Here is an 18,390-nt window from a genome sequence, read left to right as displayed (position 1 = left end):
TCCGTGAACTGTCCCCGGTGGTCACACACGGCCTGCAGGATCACGGAGAAGTACCCCTTGCGGTTGATGTACCGGGACACCTGGTGTTCCGGGGCACGGATGGGGATGTGCGTCCCGTCGATGGCCCCCCCCCCCCCCGCAGTTGGGGAAGCCAAGGGCGCCGAATCCCCGGATGACGGTTTCCGGGTCGGCAAGGCGGACCACCCTGCAGAGCAGCACCCAGTTGATGGCCTTGACGACCTGCGGAGAGAGACACAGCAAAGCGCCAATCAGTGGGGCGCCCGGGTGGCTGGGAGCATTCGTGCCCTGGCAGTGCCCCGCGCCCCACTCCCGGACGCAACCCCCCTGGCGGCGTGTAGTACGGCCTGGACAGACCGACCCCTCCGGTGCAGGGCGCTTTCGCCTCCTCCCGCCCCCCCTTTGTCCCTGGGGCGGCCCATCCCCTCCTCGCATCTCCCCTTCCCCCCCGGCGCAGTGGCCGACGAGTGCCATACCTGCATGAGCACCGCTCCGACGGTGGATCTCCCCACGCAGAACTGGTAGCTGATCGGTAGCTGTCCGGCGTGGAGAGCTTCCAGAGGGCGATGGCCACCTGCTTCTGGAGGGGGATGGCGGGCCTCATGCGAGTGTCCCTTCTGCGCAGGGCAGGGGTGAACCACTCGCAGAGCTCCAGGAAGGTGTCCCTCCTCATCCTGAAGTTCTGGGTCCACTGTCGGTCTTCCCAGCGCTCCAGGATGATGCGGTCCCACCAGTTGCTGCTGGTGTCCAGACACCAGATGTGGCGGGGCACGCTGGTGCCGGGGCGCCGCCACGGCTCCTCCACGGCCCCCAGGGCGGCCAGGTGGAGAGGCAGGGGGCTGACGTGCACCAGGTGGTGCCAGGCAGCCTCGAGCCATTGCTGGCAGGCTTGCAGCAGCAAGTCCAGAAAGTGCACCAGAAGGTGCAGGGCGAGCTCTGGCTCCATGTTGCCACCTGCGGCGGCGGCCCCGAAGGGAAGCACCGACACAGACGGGCACAGAGACCAACGCTTTGCTGTCCCTCAGCGAGGTTAGCAAGCAAGCAGGAAAAGCTGAGAACCGGCTGTCCGGGTGGGTCCCTTTAAGCACGAGCCTCAGATAGCCTCAGACAGAAGCCACACAACGCAACTACTGACCTGATGCCCTGCCAGAACCGGTTTCAGCTGCCCTTAAATGCGCCCCTGCGTCCAATCAGTGTGGACGCGCTAGTTCGAATTAGCAAAACGCTAATTCGAACTAGTTTTTAGTTCTAGATGCATTAGTTCGAATTAGCTTAGTTCGAATTAACTAATTCGAACTAAGTTAGTTCGAATTAGCACTGTAGTGTAGACGTACCCTATGAGATTAAGTTGAATTTATTAAGGTTGATTTGAACACCCAACGTTTTGAAGTCAAAAGTGGATATGCCTGCTGTGCACAAGAATTCAACGTAGTGGATCCCCAGTAAGGTAGCTACCATCAACTTTGACAGTGACGCACTGTGGCTATCCCACAGTTCCTGTTGCCCCTTTGCAAAAACGGTGCAGTAGGTGGTTCTGGGTAGATGTCATCAGCCACCCCCGCTACTTGAAAGCAAGTGGAAAACAATCTTTTTGCACCCTTTTTCCCTGGTTATCTGTGCAGACACCGAGAAGCATGGACCTGCAAAGTGCTGTGGGCAAACACCTCGCACATTATTCTGTGGTATGTCCAGAGCCTAGCTAGAAGCCATGAGAGCGAGGAAGAATACGAGGTGTCTGTGAACACAGACATGTATGAAACACTTTAATGGAGCAGATGGCAGATGCTGGCGGCAGTTGATCCTCTTGACACAGTGGAACATAGGTTCTGGTGGTGTCGGGGGGACACACAGAGTGGTGGGACTTCATCGTGATGCACCTGTGGGATGATCAGCAGTGGCTGCAAAACTTCGGCCTGTGTAAGGTCATTTTCATGGAACATTGTGAATTGCTTTCCCCCACCATGAAGCACGGCAATACCAGAATGGAGACCCACTCTGACAGTTCAGAGGCGAGTGGCAATAGCCCTGTGGAAGCTTGAAATGCCAGAGCGCTACCAGTCAGTTGGGAATCAATTTGAAGTGAATAAATCTACAGTGGGGAGCTGCTTGTGATGCAAGTAGCCAAGGCAATCAGTACCCTTCTGCTACGAAGGATAGTGACGCTAGGTCTAGGAAATGTGTAGGACATAGTTGGAGGGCTTTGCCACAATAGCATTCCCTAACTGTGATGTGGCAATAGATGGAATGCACAGTCCTAGCTTGGCACCTGACCACCTTGCCAAAAAGCACATACACTGGTGACAAGGACATGGGGTGATAAGCAGAGCACAGTGCAAATCAGAGAGGTTTTGAAAGAAAGTTTTATGAATGGCCAGTTTTGAGAGTCATTCACGTAGCTCTTGAGCCCCTGCATTCCGTATGTTTGCCTGTAATCCCCCAACTCACCTCTGCAATACAAGCAATAAAGAGACTCTTGTTCTGAGATCATGTATTTGTATTTAGGGAAGATAGCAGGGACAGAAAAGAACTTCATGGTGGGACCCAAAGGGCGGGGATGAGAAAAATTAGAAGGGCAGCCTTTTGCCTCCCAAGGTCCTGGAGGTCGAGTGTGAAGCTGCCCTTGAGTTCTTCCCTTCAGTGTCCTGGGATCTCTGCGGGTGGAGATTATGGAACTGGGTGAGGAGGGAAAATTATTTTGCATGGAGTGTGAGCGGGGTTACGCTCCAGGGTCCCTGCCAGGCTCTCCATTACAGCCATTAGGGATAAAAAAAAAAAAAAAAAAAAAACATTCTCCAGTTACTTCGCTTGCAATTCCCTCCATGCTCTCCTCTTGTGCCGCTCCGCTATCCTCTCATGCTGCTCCGGGAACATATTCCTCCATTCCATTTGCTCTTAAACATGTCTCCCCTTGTCCGATTCGCCTACAGATTTGTGCACGCTGGACAATTGTTGGAGCATGCAGCAACCTCCCTGCTATTCCCACTGCAACAAAAAGTTACAAGAGCATACAACAGGAGCTAGATTGTGGAGCCTAAAGCCTAAATTGGTTAACATACAGCGAAGGTCTCTCTAAAGACAATGGAGATGTGTTCTGTGTAAGGCCAAAGTTATGCTTTAAAGTAGCCACTGTCCAGTAGGTACACAAGTTCTCAAGGGCACAGCTGGACTCGCACATTTTGGAGGTAGGAATGGTAAGGGGCCTGCCGGGGCACGATCCTGTGGGCAGGAGGTGGGACAGCAGAGGCAAGGCGGTGGCTCATGTGGCTTCCCTCATCTGTGTGCACCACATCCTGCTTCCTGGGAGAGTGCTACTTTCCCATCCTGTGGAAGCCTGCACGTAGGGAGGGGAGGAGGTGCCAGAGGCTGAAGCCATGCTAGTAGCACAGGCAACAGCTCATAGTTTCCTCTCCCCCTTCATCCAGGTTGTGAGCTATCAGTCTACTTTGAATGACACAGAGTGATAGGGAGCAGATGCTGATGAATGTGGCCAGAAACCTGCAATGAGGCCAGGCCACTTACTGCTGGCTTGGCGTGGAAAGGTGTCCTACTGTGGAGGACGGAATCAAAGGATCAAAGCATTCCTAGATGAGTGCTTCATGGAGATATGCAGGGAGAAGCATTCCTGTGTGATAGCTTCATGGAACCGTGCGGAGAGGATTCCTGTTCCATCTCTAGACACATTAACAAGCTGTTTCAGGCCCTCCACACTTGCAGGCACAGAGCAAGCCGCACATCACACCCAATTGCCATAACAGGCTTGAGGCAAGAAAAAAATCGTGTACTCACCAGAAATGCCCTCCCTGGGATCAGTGCCTGACTGTGAGACATCCTGGGAGGAGGGGATTGTCTCCAGAATGAGACAATCTCATTGGTTCTCCCCTCCCCTTCCACCACCTCGCTGCCCTGAGTGCGTTGGGAGAATTCCACAGTCTGGCTTGGAAAGCTGGTCGTGTCCCCCCAGCTCCCAGAACCACATGCAGCTGGTCGTAGAAGCAATATGTTTGTGGAGATGCACCAGACTGTCCATTTGCCTCCTTTGTTTTGTGATGGGACTGGCTCAGCTCCTTTATTTTAACACAGCACTGCTGGGAGACTCTGGAGTATCCTTTCTCCGCACTTCACTTTGTTATCTTCACATAGGTATCAGTGTTTCTTTGCAGTTTTGGAGCTCAGAGAATGGATTCCTCTCCCCACACCTCAATGAGGTCCAAGATCTCCTGCACATACAAGGTTGAATTTTGTGTTACTCCTCCTGAAAAGCAGGAATATTGAAATTGACTTCAGTGGCCCTTAAAGTCGACGGTGGTATGGATTAATTGTTTAGAAAATTGACCTTATGCAGCTAAATTTGTCCTAAACTCCTAGTGTACACCAGGCCACATTCTGTCCTCTGTGGTAGGACACCTTGCCATGCCATACCAGCAATAAGCAATCTGGTATCACTGCAGCAAGAGGTTTAGGTTTCTGGCCACATTCAGTCAGCAACCCTATCATTTTTGTGATTCAGAGAAGACTGATATCACACATGGCAACCTGGATAAAGCAGGGGAAGCTGTGTAACTGATACCATGTCAATACACCTTCATTTGCTCCTCCACACTAAAGCATGGCTTATTGACCATGAGAGCCCCTGCCCTGCCACCACACTGGCCCCTCTCCTCCCAGCAGGCACCTTGGGGAAGGGACATTTGCACTGTGGGGTGTGCAGAATGCACAGTGACCATGTGAGCCCCTGCCACAGCCACCATACCCCAGCACAGCTCCTCGTGACCAGGGCCCCCTTTGCTAACGCAGATACTTGTCCAGCAGCAGTAGTTGCACTTGGCAGCCATTGTGTTGCACATGCTTTCAAAGGGGAAGCAATAGAGCCCAACTTTTCCTTACCATACCTGCCACCAAACCGAGATCAGCTGTTCCCTTAAGACCTGTGTGTTGTACCTGCTATCTAGTAGGCTCTTAAAAGCAGAACATTGGCCTTGTATGGAACACATGCCTATTGTGTTGGACATTCTTTCATGGTAAGAGATTAACTTCTGCATTCTGCAACGTATCTTATTTCTCTGATGTCTGCCCTTTACTGTGTTCTGCGTTTTTCCATGTATTTCTCCTAAAGCCTGCCCTTCACTGCAAGTGCAACAGTGAGTCAGTCTGTTCCAAATCCAGCTGTTCGACTATCACAAATCCAAAGGTGAAAAAAAGCATAATTGGGACGACATGTTCAATGAGCAAACGCAATCTGCCCACATCGACAGGACACAAACGTGTGGAGAACGAGGCTGCAGGAGATAGAAAAGGAACATGAGCATGCAGGGAACATGATGCCAAGACCCAGTAGGAGAGAACTTGAGTCTTGTGGAGCAGCAAACAGCGTAGCTGACGTGCATGATAGAGGTACAGGAGTATTTGGAGCAGGGGGTTCTAAACCCCTCCACCCCATAGTGACCCACCTTTTTCGTCCCCATCAAGTTCCATAGTCTCCTTCCCAGGCACCCTAGAATTCTGGGTGATGGGGGGACGGGGAAATCAAGGGCAGCCTTCCACTCGACTCCCAGGGATGTGTCATGGAACACAAGGCTGTCATTCCCACACCTGTGCTAGCTGAACAGGGGGACTGTAGCACACCACTTGCACTTGCTCCCTTCACACCCCCTCAGCACTCACGCCCTTAATTCCTTTTCTGCTCCTGCTGCCTGCGTTCCCTAAATAAAAATGCATGATTTCTCAACAACAGTGTTTTTGCTCCTGTTACACTTGGGCTGTCAGTGAGCTCAGCTGCTCTGCGCGCCAGCTTGCTCGCCTGCTCACTCTTCTCTTCCTCCTACTCCCCGCTGTTACCGGAGACTGTGTCGAGTCTCTTGGGAGGTATTCACAGGCCCCACAGAACACTGGTCAGACCCCTTCTCCGTAGAGTCCCATGAAGCTCTGACCCAGACTGGCTGTTTGCCTCCTTTGTCTTCTGAGATGCCTGCCTGAGCGCCTTTATTTTCACATGGCACCGTTGGGTGTCCCTGGTGTATCCTTTCCCACCATGCCCTGTGTGCTCTTGGCGCAGATGTCGGCATTTCTTCTGCTGCTTTGTTGTTCTGCCTGCACAGATTCCTCTCTCCACACCACAAGCAGGTCCAGGATCTCCTGCACACTCCATGCTGGAGCTTGTTTGCACGCCTGGGCATTCAAGGTCTGGTGTGTGGCTGAGGGGTGCAGCTGAGGGGTGCTGCCAGCTCTGCTTGCCACACTGGACAAAACAAGAAATGAAATTCCAATTTTCCCTGGGCTTTTCCTGTGCTCCTGGAGAGCGACAGAGTTGAAAGTGCTCGCCAGAGCAGTCACGTTGGGACACTGTGAGATACCTCGCAGAGTCCAAGAACATCGACTTTCACCGCACTGCATCTGTACTACCCGAAAGGGCTGGAGAGGTGCAGAGGCATCTTCAGTGCCAATGACCCATGATGGCTAAATATTACATTGTATCTAACACAGAGCAGGGACAGTAACCCTACACAGTACAGATCTGGCCACAGCAATATCTAATACAAAGCACAGCTGAACTAGAGATTACTTGAAATTGTAACAAAACAGAGATTCTTAAGGGACTACAAGGGGGCCACACCCCCTGCTCGCTGCACTCGCCAACCTGCACCCCTTGCTGGTTGCTTTTGCGGCTAGGGCACCTGTCAATCTTGTACTGAGCCCGGCTGCGCTCTCCATGGCCCAAGTCACTCGCATTCTTCTCCACCACACCCCTGCATGGGACCCTCTATCCGAACACTCTCGGCCCATCCTACCTGCTCGTGCCCTGCTCAATCGCCACCCAGTTCCCCCTGACCGCACCCGTTCCACTCCTGTCCCACCCATCCATGGCCTGCAGCCCACCCCCCCTTCCATCCCTAGCTCCACCTCTGTCCTCCATTCCTACACCCCCATTCGCCTGCCTCCATGACCCCTCCATAATCTCCATTACTACACCTGCCCATCCTCCCTCATCTCGCCTCCTCCCCACCCCACACTGCCCATCCCTACTCTCACCTCCTTCCTCCATATTCCTATACCCGCATCCTTCCCTGACCCCGCCCCCCCGCACCTCCATACTGTCCATCCCTCTGCTTTCATTCTATATCCCCTCACCCCCAATATTCCCCCCCATAAACCCTTATTCCCTTTCCTCCCTCCACACACCCTGCCACCGCCTATGAACAGGCAACCTAACCAGCAAAGAGAGGGCACCAGGCCCGAATGCAGGAACGTCTCAGGGGGCGGGGGTGCTGTGACAGCAGGAGCTGGGCAGCTGCCTGGAGAGCAGAGGCAGCAAAGGTGGCATTGCTGGGGTGTGTGCAGTGGGAAAGGGGGATGTCTGTGGGCAGAGGCCATGGAAAGGAAGCAGAGAAAGAGGCTGGAGGGAGGGACAGAGCCAGGGGTTCCTCTTGGATGTCAGGTTCAGAAGGGAGGGGTTGGGAATCTGTGAGGGGGCAGGAGAGGGGCTGAGGACACACACGGAAGATGGAAAGAGGGATGAGGGGCCAGGCAGTGGGGGGGGGGGTCCTCCGGGTGACACCCTGCAGAGGCAGGTAGTTCCCCCCCCCCACTAACCCACCCCCACTCAGCCGTGTTGGCAGCTGCTTCAAATGCTGCTGGGCCTCCCCTCTGTGGTGCCTCAGGCGTTGACAGGCTGCAGCGGCGGGTTCCGCCAGGGCAGCGCAGTTCTGGTGTGGCGGAGAGTGGGGTGGTGGGTGGCCAGGAAAGCCTGCCTCTGTTCCCAGCATGAGTGGGCCATGCCTCAGGCCTAGCAGAAGCTGAAGAAGTCCCCTGGGCCAGGGGGCTGCACGTTCCCGCCTGGGAGGAGCATGGCCTTGCAGCCCGTTCCTAGGCAGTGAACCAAAGCTCAGCCAACCATGCACACAGTAGTGTACCACAGCCAGAAAGGGACATGGCACAGTGGTTGCTTCCCCCGACCTGACCCTCGGCCACCAGGCTCCACGCTGCTTCCCCTGTGGGCCCGCTTCCATGTAGTACCTCAGGCCCCCCCCAACATCCCCAGGTCCAGCCACCTTGGCGCCTCTACCTGGCGTTTCCCCTCCAAGCAATGGCAGTGCCCCATTCCCTGTGGCAGGCTGATCCGGAGCAGTGCCGAGGCGCTGAATGAAATCGCTCCCTGCCCCGGACACTGATTGGGGATGGCAAAGCCGCCTGGCAGTCCAGCCTGAGCAGCGTCCACCTATGAAGGGTCTTGTCCACTCAGCTTTGGCCGCAGCCTTTCAAGAGACAGAATCTGCCCAGGCTGGGCTGCCAGGCGGCTTTGCTGGTCCCCGAACAGTGACTGGGGCAGGGAAGCTGCGGGAGGATGGGTTGAGCCTGCGGAATGAAGAATGATGTGATGATGTCACGTTGTTGTCTCTCCAGAAAAACCTTTTTTTTTTAATCCCTGAGACGGTAGATTTTGCCATTTATTTTTTTCGTTTAATGGAACTGTATGTTCCTAAAATTGGGGGGGGGGGGGGGGGAGGGATAAGGGAAGAAAAATCTAATGACAATAGAACTATACTGTAACCCACTTTTGACCACTAGATGTCTCTGCTTCCATATTTCGAGTGTAGAATACTATTTCTCCCTCGTTACAATTGCTTTTAAAAGCTAGGACACAGGTACTGAAAGATATTTAGATGCCTAACTCCTATTGATCTAATGCAAGATAGATCCTCACACATACGTAAGGACCTTGATGCCCGTGTCTTCTAGCCTTTTAGTTTGTAGCAGCATGAATAATTTTCCGCAGTAAAATTTTCTTTTCTATCAATAAGAAGTCCTGTAGTTGTCCATCTCTGCTGTGGCAGTGCTATAAGTCATGATAAAAGATAATTACATAGCAGGAAAGAGCGGATAAAATGCTACATCTGAATAGTATCTGATATAAATTAGGGATGATAAAAATAATCTAATAGGGTAAATGTGTAATCACTGAAAATCTCAACAGTTACACATGCTGCAGGCTCTGCAGTATAAAGCTTAGCCTAGCAAGTGGTGCTGAGTTGTTATTCATAAAACACATGGTTGTCATTGGATAAGTTTAAGGCATTGCTCCCCTTGGACTCTCAACAAGAGTTGTCCGCAATTAAGGATGACAATAAGGTTGTTGCCCATACCTCTCTTGGGTGGCCTTAGAGTCAGTAGATTCTGCTACCCACACGATGGCCATTGCTATAAAAATGTGCAGGAGCTCCCCTTTGCAGGTGTTGGGCCTTCCACCAGAGGTCCAGAACACATTAAAGGACCTCCCATTCAATGGGATTGGCCTTTTTGTTGAACAAACCAACTCTAAGCCCCATAACCTTAAGAACTGAGTCAGACCAAAGGTCCATCTAGCCCAGTAGCCTGTCTGCTGACAGTGGCCAATGCCAGATGCCCCAAAAGGAGTGAACAGAACAGGGAATCTTCAAGCAATCCCTCTATCATCACCCATTCCCAGCCTCTGGCAGAGGCTAGGGACACCATTCCAACCCATACTGGCTAATAGCCATTGATGAACGTAACCTCCATGAATTTAACTAGTTCTTTCTTGAACCCGGTTAAAGTCCTGGTCTTCACAACATCCTCTGGCAAGGAGTTCCACAGGTTGACTGTGCGCTATGTGAAGAAAAACTTCCTTTTGTTTTTTTTAAACTTGCTACCTATTAATTTCATTTGGTGACTCCTAGTTCTTACGTTATGGGAACAAGTAAATAACTTTTACTTATTCACTTTTTCCATGCCAGTCATGATTTTATAGACCTGTCATATCCCGTCTTAGTCTCTTTTTTTCTAAGTTGGAAAGTTCCAGTCTTTTTAATCTCTTTTCATATGGTATCCATTCCAAACCCCTAATCATTTTTGTTGCCCTTTTCTGAACTGTTTCCAATGCCACCAATATATCTTTTTAAGATAACACAACCTCATAAAATCATAGAGCTGGAAGAGATCTCAGGAGGTCATCAAGTCCAGATCCCTGCCTAAGGCAGGACCAATCCCAACTAAATCAATCCAGCCAGGACTTTGTCAAGCCGAGACTTAAAAACCTCGAAGGATGGAGATTCCACCACCTCCCTAGGTAACCCATTCCAGTGCTTCACCACCCTCCAAGTGAAAATTTTTTCCCTAATATCCAACCTGGACCTCTCCCACCGCAACTTGAGACCATTGTTCCTTGTTCTGCCATCCATCACTACTGAGAACAGCCTCTCTCCAGCCTCTTTGGAACCTCCCTTCAGGAAGTTGAAGGCTGCTATCAAATCCCCCCTCACTCTTTGCTTCTGCAGACTAAAAACACCCAACTCCCTCAGCCTCTCCTTGTAGGTCATATGCTCCAGCCCCCTAATCATTTTGGTTGCCCTCTGCTGGACCCTCTCCAATGCGTCCACATCCCTTCTATAATAGGGGCCCCAGAACTGGACACAATACTCCAGATGTGGCCTCAGAGCCGAATAAAGGGGAATAATCACTTCTCTGGGTCTACTGGCAATGGTCCTCCTAATGCAACCTAATATGCCATTAGCCTTCTTGGCTACAAGGGCACACTGTTGACTCATATCCAGCTTCTCATCCACTGTAACCCCCAGGTCCTTTTCTGCAGAATTGCTACTTAGCCAGTCGGTCCCCAGCCTGTAACTATGCTTCGGATTCTTCCATCCCAAGGGCAGGACTCTGCTCTTGTTCTTGTTGAACCTCATCAGATTTCTTTTGGCCCAATCCTCTCATCTGTCCAGGTTACTTTGGACCCTATCGCTGCCCTCCAGCATATCTATCTCACCATCTAGCTGAGTGTCATCTGCAAACTTGCTGAGGGTGCAATCCATGTCCTCATCCAGGTCATTAATGAAGGTGTTGAACAAAACCAGTCCTAGAACCAATGCTTGGGGCACTCCGCTAGAAACCGACCGCCAACCTGACATCAAGCTGTTGATCACTACCCGCTGGGCCTGACAGTCTAGCCAGCTTTCTATCCATCTGACAGTCCATTTATCCAATCCATATTCCCTTAACTTGCTGGCAAGAATATTGTGGGAGACCGTATCAAAAGCCTTGCTAAAGTCAAGGTATATAACATCCACTGACTTTCCCATGTCCACCGAGCCAGTTACCTCATCATAGAAGCTAATCAGATTGGTCAGGCATGACTTGACCTTTGTGAATCCATGCTGACTATTCCTGATCACTTTCCCCTCTTCCAAGTGCTTCAAAATGGATTCCTTGTGGATCCCCTCCATGATTTTTCTAGGGACTGAGGGAAGGCTGATGGATCTGTAGTTCCCTGGATTGTACTTCTTCCCATTTTTAAAGATGGGCACTACATTTGCCTTTTTCCAATCATCCAGGATCTCTCCTGATCGCCACGAGTTTTCAAAGATAATGGCCAAATGCTCCGCAATGACATTTGCAAACTCCCTCAGTACCCTCGGATGTATTAAGTCCGGGCCCATGGATTTGTGTACGTTTAGCTTTCCTAAATAGTTCCTAACCTGTTCTTTCCTCACTGTACCAGTGTGTCCCCGGAGTACTCGGGGTTGTCCCCGGGGATGGCGCGGCACCTCCCGGTGTCCTGCTCTCCTGCAGGGTCTCGGCTCTCCGCTGCATGTTCAGACGCTTTGCTTCTGCGTGAGCGTCAGTGTAAATTCCCCACTGATGGGTGGGGGAAAAGGGGGCCCGGGCCCGCCCTCACTCACGGGCTCCAGCCCAGGGCCCTAAGGACGCGGAACTGACTGGCTCCGGTCCGGCTGACGGGGCTCCTGTCGTAACTCGTCAGCCCACCAGCTCGAGTGAGCTCTGCCCTGGGCTGCTTCCTTCCCCCCCCCCCCCCGTCGTTCCCCACTCGGGGTGTTTATCTTTGGTTTGGCCGACAACCTGCCGGCCCTGTCGCGCCCCCGCCCTTCAGCGACGGAGGGCTGTGCTGGCGTAGCCCGGGTGGGGGCAGGGTCCATGCTCCGGGGAGGTCGCCTGACTCACCCTGTTTCCTAGTTCTACCCCCCCCCGACTCCCGATAGCCCCTGCCGCCCCCCTAATGGCGGCGAGGCGTCTCCTTTTAAACCTCCCGCCGGAGGCTTCCCTCCCCCCACCCCGTCAGCGGCCGGGGCAGGATTGGCAGCGCCCATCTGGTCTCCGGTTGGCCGCCATCTGCATCCGTCAGGGCGGGGGAACTCCTCCCGCCCTAGCTCCGCCCCTCCTGCCGCGCCGCGGCCGCACGCCGGCGGGGCTGCCGGCGTTTCCAGCCCCGGCACGGCTTGCATGCAAGCCGCGCACTCTCGGGCCGGCCCCCCGCCCCCGGAGGCCGAGCAGCACCTGCTCGGCGTCACCCGGGGGACGGGGAGGGGTCACCCCGTCACACTCACCAAGGGCTGTCCACCTTCGTCCCATATTGTGTCATTTAGCATATTACTCTGGGAGCTGACCTTATCCATGAAGATAGAGTTAAAGAAAGCATTAAGTACTTCAGCTTTCCCCACATCATCTGTCACTAGGTTACTGCCCTCATCCAGTAGGGGTCTAACCCCTCCTCCCCGCCCCGCCACCCGATCACCTTCTTCTTGCTAACATGCCTGTAGAAACCTTTCTTGTTATCCTTCACATCCCTTGCGAGTTGCAATTTCAATTGCGTTTTCGCCTTCCTGATAACCCCCCAGCATTCTCGAGCCATACATTTATACCTCTCCCTAGTCATCTGTCCATGCCACTGGACCATTGCCAGTGGCATGGGCGGCGAATTGTATGGGCTCGTGGTGCCCAGGCTCCATCAATATTTGGAGCTGGAGCGGGCCCCGCCCTCCCGCATGCGTCCTCTGACCCCGGCCCCAGCACGTCACCTGCCCGTCCCTACCGTACGCAACCTCCATTGAGCTCCCCTGTGATGGGGGCCCGTGACCCCACACTGGATCCTCCGTGGGAAGCGCCCTGCTGGGGCTGTGGGGGAACCCTTGCCGGCCGTGTGCTGGGTGCTTCAGGGCCGTGGCTCAGCTAGGAGGGGTGCGGAGGAGGTGGCCCCACGCTCCAGAGGCAGGAGGGGCAGAGCTACCCCGGTGATGTCCGGGCAGCGGGTGATTTAAACACTGCCTGGCCAGGGGAAAGGGAGGACGCAGAATGCCGAAGCGGGGAGGGGGGAGCTCAGGGAGGGTCTCCCAAATGGCGTGTGGGGCCCCAGCTGGGGCAAGCAGGATCCGGGCTGTCGTCCTGCCCCCCCTGATATAACGGGAGGGAAAGGGCTGCTTGAGTAGCTGGAGGGACTGGCCCCGCGGAGGCAAGCAGGACACGAACCCTGACCGAGGTGACTGGAGGGGTAGGAGAGAGGAAGTAGCCCAGGGCAGGGCTGTGATTAAGGCCCGTGGGCTGGTAAGTTTAGACGGGTAGCCCCACCAGCCGGACTCTGACCACAACGTGGTTGTCGGGGGGCTTGCCCCTGTCTTGGGGTTGCCACCCCCATCTGGGGCCCAGATCGGCCCGTCTGGGCCTAGCCCTCGAAGTATAATGCCCCTCTCTTAGGGGAAATACGGCCTGCTGGCCTGGTCCCCAAAGTACACTGCCCCCCTCGTAGCGGAAATACGGCCCAATGGCCTAGTCCACAGTTTGCAGGCCCAGAGGCCTAGTCCATAGTGCAGTGTTTGTTACCCCGGTCCCCACTTGCCAGGGTCTCGGGCAGCAGGGATAGGGGGGCCCGGGCCCTCCCTCTCCACTGGGCCCCGACCCAGGGCCCTAGTAGTGGCGGGTGGTTCCCACCACTGGCTCGGCGGGGGCTCCTCCCCGCAACGCCCCGAGCCCTCAGGGGCTTCTACAGCTCCCTGCCCTGGGTCGCTTCCTACCCCCTGCTCGCAGCCTGCCACAGTCCCACCTGTCGGCATCGGTCGACGGGCTGTAGTGATCCTCCCCCTGGCAGCCGCAGAGTTGGCGGAGTCCGGTCCGGTGCTCGGGTCACGGGTGGTCGGTCGGCAGCTCCGGCGTTGGGGTCGAGCCCGGCGGAGGCCCGGCAGCAGCACGCTCAGCTCCCTTGGCGACTCCCTCTCTAGCCAGTGGTTGCTAGCTCCTGCTCGGGTCGCAGTCTGCCCCTTCTGAGCAGGCCAGCAGCCTTTTATATCTTGGCTCCCCTCGGAGCATGCCCAGTAGGGCTGTGTGGGTGGGGCCCTCTCCACCCCTGGCTCCAGGTGGTTTCCCTAGGCTTGAGTGTGGGGCGGGGCCACCCTGTCACAGTGGTCCAATTCCTTAGGGCCCTGGGCTGGGGCCCATGAGTGAGGGCGGGCACGGGCCCCCTTTTCCCTCTCACTCGTGTCGAGGAGTGACAGAGGAAGACTCCAGCCAGAGCCAACCGACAAAGCCAGCAACAGAGAGACTGATCTGCAGGCAAAGGAGGGCGATACGCCCAGAACTAGAAAGCTGGGACCCAGGGCACCGGGCCAACCCAGACGTGAGCAGTCACATCCCCCTTACTGGCTGCTGCTGCCATGCGCAGCATGCTCAAACAGGTGGGAGGGGAGACACCCGGGTGTGACGTAACGTCACGGCCCACCATTTTGAAACTGCTTGGCACTGCGTTGCGCCATGTGGCTGAATTGAGGGTTCAGAGTCCAGGGACGGAGCGCAGATTCTGGCCCTGCAAACTGGAAGGAAGAAAGTAGGGGAAGAGCTGGGAGAGGAAGGGGCTTATGCGGAGGGGAAGGGGAGAGGGGAAAGAAAGGTGAAGGCACCAAAGGGACAGGGGTGAAGGAGAGACAAATGGCAGGGGGCCAAGTGCAGACAATGAGGAAGAAGGCAGGAGGGGAGGTGTCAGTGGGAGGGGGACAGGATGATGCTGGGAGGGGAAAGAGTAAGGGCGTTGGGGGTTGGAGGAGGAGGTGCTGGGAGAAGGCTTGAAAGAAGGGGTGAGCATGAGGAAGGCCAGGATGGAGCAAGTCATGTGTGAGGGCACAGAGGCATGAGGGAAATGTGGGCAGAGGATGGTGAAGGGGTGGGCATCAGGGAAAAAGGGGCAGGGGCAGTGACTGAAGGGGGAGGCACCAGGAGGGTGCAGGGCTAAGGGAAGGTGCAGGTGTCAGTGGATTCTGGGGGTGAAGAAGAAGGGCAGACACCTGCAGGGGAGGGACCACCACCAGAGGAGAGAGGCAGGGCAGGTGTGTAGAGGGAGGTGTTAGACGAGGGGATGAGGAGGGGTAGCTCACATGATCAGAGTGGGGCTACTGGAGGAGTGGGCACAGGGGGGAAAGAAGGGCTGGTGGAGGGGGGGCAGGTTGCAAGAGGGCTGAGGGCAGTGAGAAGAGCAGGAGTCAGGACAGCAGAGGAGGGTGAGGAGTTGGGGGGGGGGGCGGCAGGCACCAGAGCAGCTGATGGAACAAGGGAAGGAGACATGGCAGCAGAGAAAAAAGGTAAAGGAAAGGCAGCAGGCTCCTCAGAGTGGGGCCAGAGCACACTAGCTGCTGGACCCACCCCTGGGGACCATACACTAGTCATAGGCGTGTGCACGGGGTGTGCTGGGTGTGCGGGGTGTGCTGGGTGCCCAGGCACACCCTAATGTCTCGGGCTGGCTAGCCCAAGCCATTTTTGCGCCCTGGGCCTCACCTGGCCCGGCAGCACCGAATGGCCCAGCAGCACGACATGGCGCCCCTGAGGCGCCCGGGAACACCCCCGCCCAGCATGGCAGCACAGTGCGGTGCCCTTGAGGCACCTGGGAGTGCCCCTGCCCACCACGGCGCAGCGGGGTTGAGGCGGCCCTGCCCGGCAGCACAGCGTGTCGCTCTTGAGGCACCTGGGAGCACCCCGCCCGGGCTAGCAGCACCATACAGCGCCCCGGGGGTGCCCCTCCCTGGCCATGCAGCTTGGGATGGCTCTGACTCCAGCACTGCAAGCTGTAAGGCAGAAGCTGAAGGTAAGGGGCGAGAGGAGTATAAGAGGAAGGGGTGGGAGAGGAAGGGGCTTTTGCAGTGGGGTAGAGTGGAGGAAGAAGAAAGGGGAAGGAGTGGAAGGGGCTTGTATGGAGGGGGAGGAGGGGGGAAGAAAGGGGAAGGCACCAAAGGGACAGGGTAGAGGAGACACAAATGCTAGGGCGGGAAGTGGAGACAATGAGGAAAAGGGCAGGAGGGGAGGTGTCAGTGGGAGGGGGGACAGGGTGATGCTGGGAGATGAGAGGGGAAGGGCTTTGGAGGCTAGAGGAGAGAAGGGGAGGTACTGGGAGAAGGCTTGACAGAAGGGGTAGGCATGAGGAAGGTGGGGTTGGAGCAAGTCATGTGTGAGGGCACAGGGGCATGAAGGGAATGGGGGCAGAGGGTGGTGAGGGGATGGGCATCAGGGAAAAAAGGGCAAAGGAGGCAGGGGCAGTGAGGGAAGGGGGAGGCACCAGGAGGGTGCAGGGCTAAGGGAAGGTGCAGGTGCCAGGGGATTCTGGGGGTGAAGCAGAAGGGCAGACACCTGCAGGGGAGGGACCAGTATCAGAGGAGAGAGGCAGGGCAGGTGTGTAGAGGGAGGTGTTAGACGAGGGAATGAGGCGGGGTAGCTCACATGATCAGAGTGGGGCTACTGGAGGAGTGGGCACAGGGGGGAGAGAAGGGCTGGTGAAGGGGGGGGCAGGTCTCAGGAAGGCTGAGGGCAGTGAGAAGGGCAGGAGTCAGGACAGCAGAGGAGGATGAGAGGTGTGGGGGCAGCAGGCACCAGGGGAGTTGATGGAGCAAGGGGAAGAGACATGGCAGCAGAGGGGAAAGGTAGATATTTATTAATAACTTGGTTGCCACAATGGCACATCCAAACAAGCCACATTTACTCAGTACTGGTGTGAGTTCATTTTGCTCATGGGGGGGGGGAAACTCTTAGCTTTTGGTAACTGGGTTTGGGTCTTTAAAAGATTTGAAACCACAGACAGAGGAATACTTCTTCTTAGGGTCAAACAAAGATTTTTATTTTTCTATTTACTTTATAATTAGTTTTTCATTTAAATCAATTCACTATCTTTGATTCTTTTAAGACAGTGTAATATATAAATAAAAAGTAGAAAAGCAGTACAGTTAAAAAAAAAGAAATAATAACTTTTCCTACAGATATACCCTCCTGATTTACCTTTAAACAATTTTTGGAGTTAACAAATATATAATACTCATGTTAAGAAAGATAGAAGCATTGCTTAGATTCAGGAGATATTCTTTTCTTTGTTTCTCCTTTTCTGGATTTTTCGTTGCAACTTATGACTGGTGTTGTTCCCCTTTCGGAGCTTATATGCAGCAGCGAGATTCAGCGCCGGGGAGGGAGCCCTGGTTGATCAGACCTAGCTTTTTGGATTCGCAACCCATCCGCTCTTAGTCTGTTCCATCCAACTTTATATACCTTGTTTCGGTATTTTGGTACTCCTCCACTCACCTGACAATTGCTGATGTTAGATTTTTGTTGTCTCATTCTGCCCTTACAAAAACTTTAGTCTGCACTTTGTTGCATATTGCTGTCTGAGTTACTTACTTCCCTAAAAGCAGGGTTATTGTTCGTCATCCAATCAAATTTTGTTTTTATTTTACATCTCCTGAATCTCAGAACGCTGCCTTTCCTTTACACTTGCAATTAAACTGGTGCTCATTTGACATATTCTGGGTAGGCCTCAATATCTTCCTTTTACATTAGCCTATGTCTACACTGGCGGTTTCTTGCGCAAGAGTTCTTGTGCAAGAAGTCTTGTGCAAGAACACGTCCACACTTCCATGTGCGAGCTGTGCTTTTGCACAAGAGCATCTATGGCACTGTGGATGCTCTCTTGCACAAGAAAGCTCTGATGGTCATTTTAGCCATAGGGGTTTCTTGTGCAAGAAATCCCTGCTGAGCATCCACACTACCGTCCTGCAAAAGAGAGCTTAGAAAAAGAAAAGAGCGTAGCTCTTGCGCAAGACGCCCTCTCTTACCACGCCATACTGTAAATTTCCTTGCGCAAGAGCAGGTGGGCAGTGTGGATGCTCTGTGGGTTCTTGCGCAAGAACAGCTGTACTTGCACAAAAAGCCACAAGTGTAGACATAGCCTTAGAGGGAACACTTCCCCCAGCCTCTCTGCCCCTGAGTTAATGTCACACACACTGTGTTAATGCAACTGCAGGATAGTTGCATGAGGGGGGTTTGGTGGGGGCCAAATTAATCCTGGTTGGTAGGAGGATGGTGGGAAAAGCCCTTTGAGAGGGGTGACATGACACCTTTTACTTCTGGTCATGTGTCCATCTTGCCCCAAGCGTGTTACCTCCAGAGGCGTGGCTAACGGGGGGGCGGGGAGGCGGCAGGGGGAATGGCTAACGGGGGGGCGGGGGCACCACCAAAAATTATACAAACCTGCCGCTCATGGCCAGTGGATCCAGAGATGTAATTATTCCTCTTTACTCAGCTCTTGTGAGGCCACATCTGGAGTATTGT

Source organism: Pelodiscus sinensis, chromosome 7 (assembly GCF_049634645.1).
Source record: "Pelodiscus sinensis isolate JC-2024 chromosome 7, ASM4963464v1, whole genome shotgun sequence".
NCBI classification, from domain to species: Eukaryota; Metazoa; Chordata; order Testudines; family Trionychidae; genus Pelodiscus; species Pelodiscus sinensis.
This window is presented reverse-complemented; position numbering follows the sequence as displayed.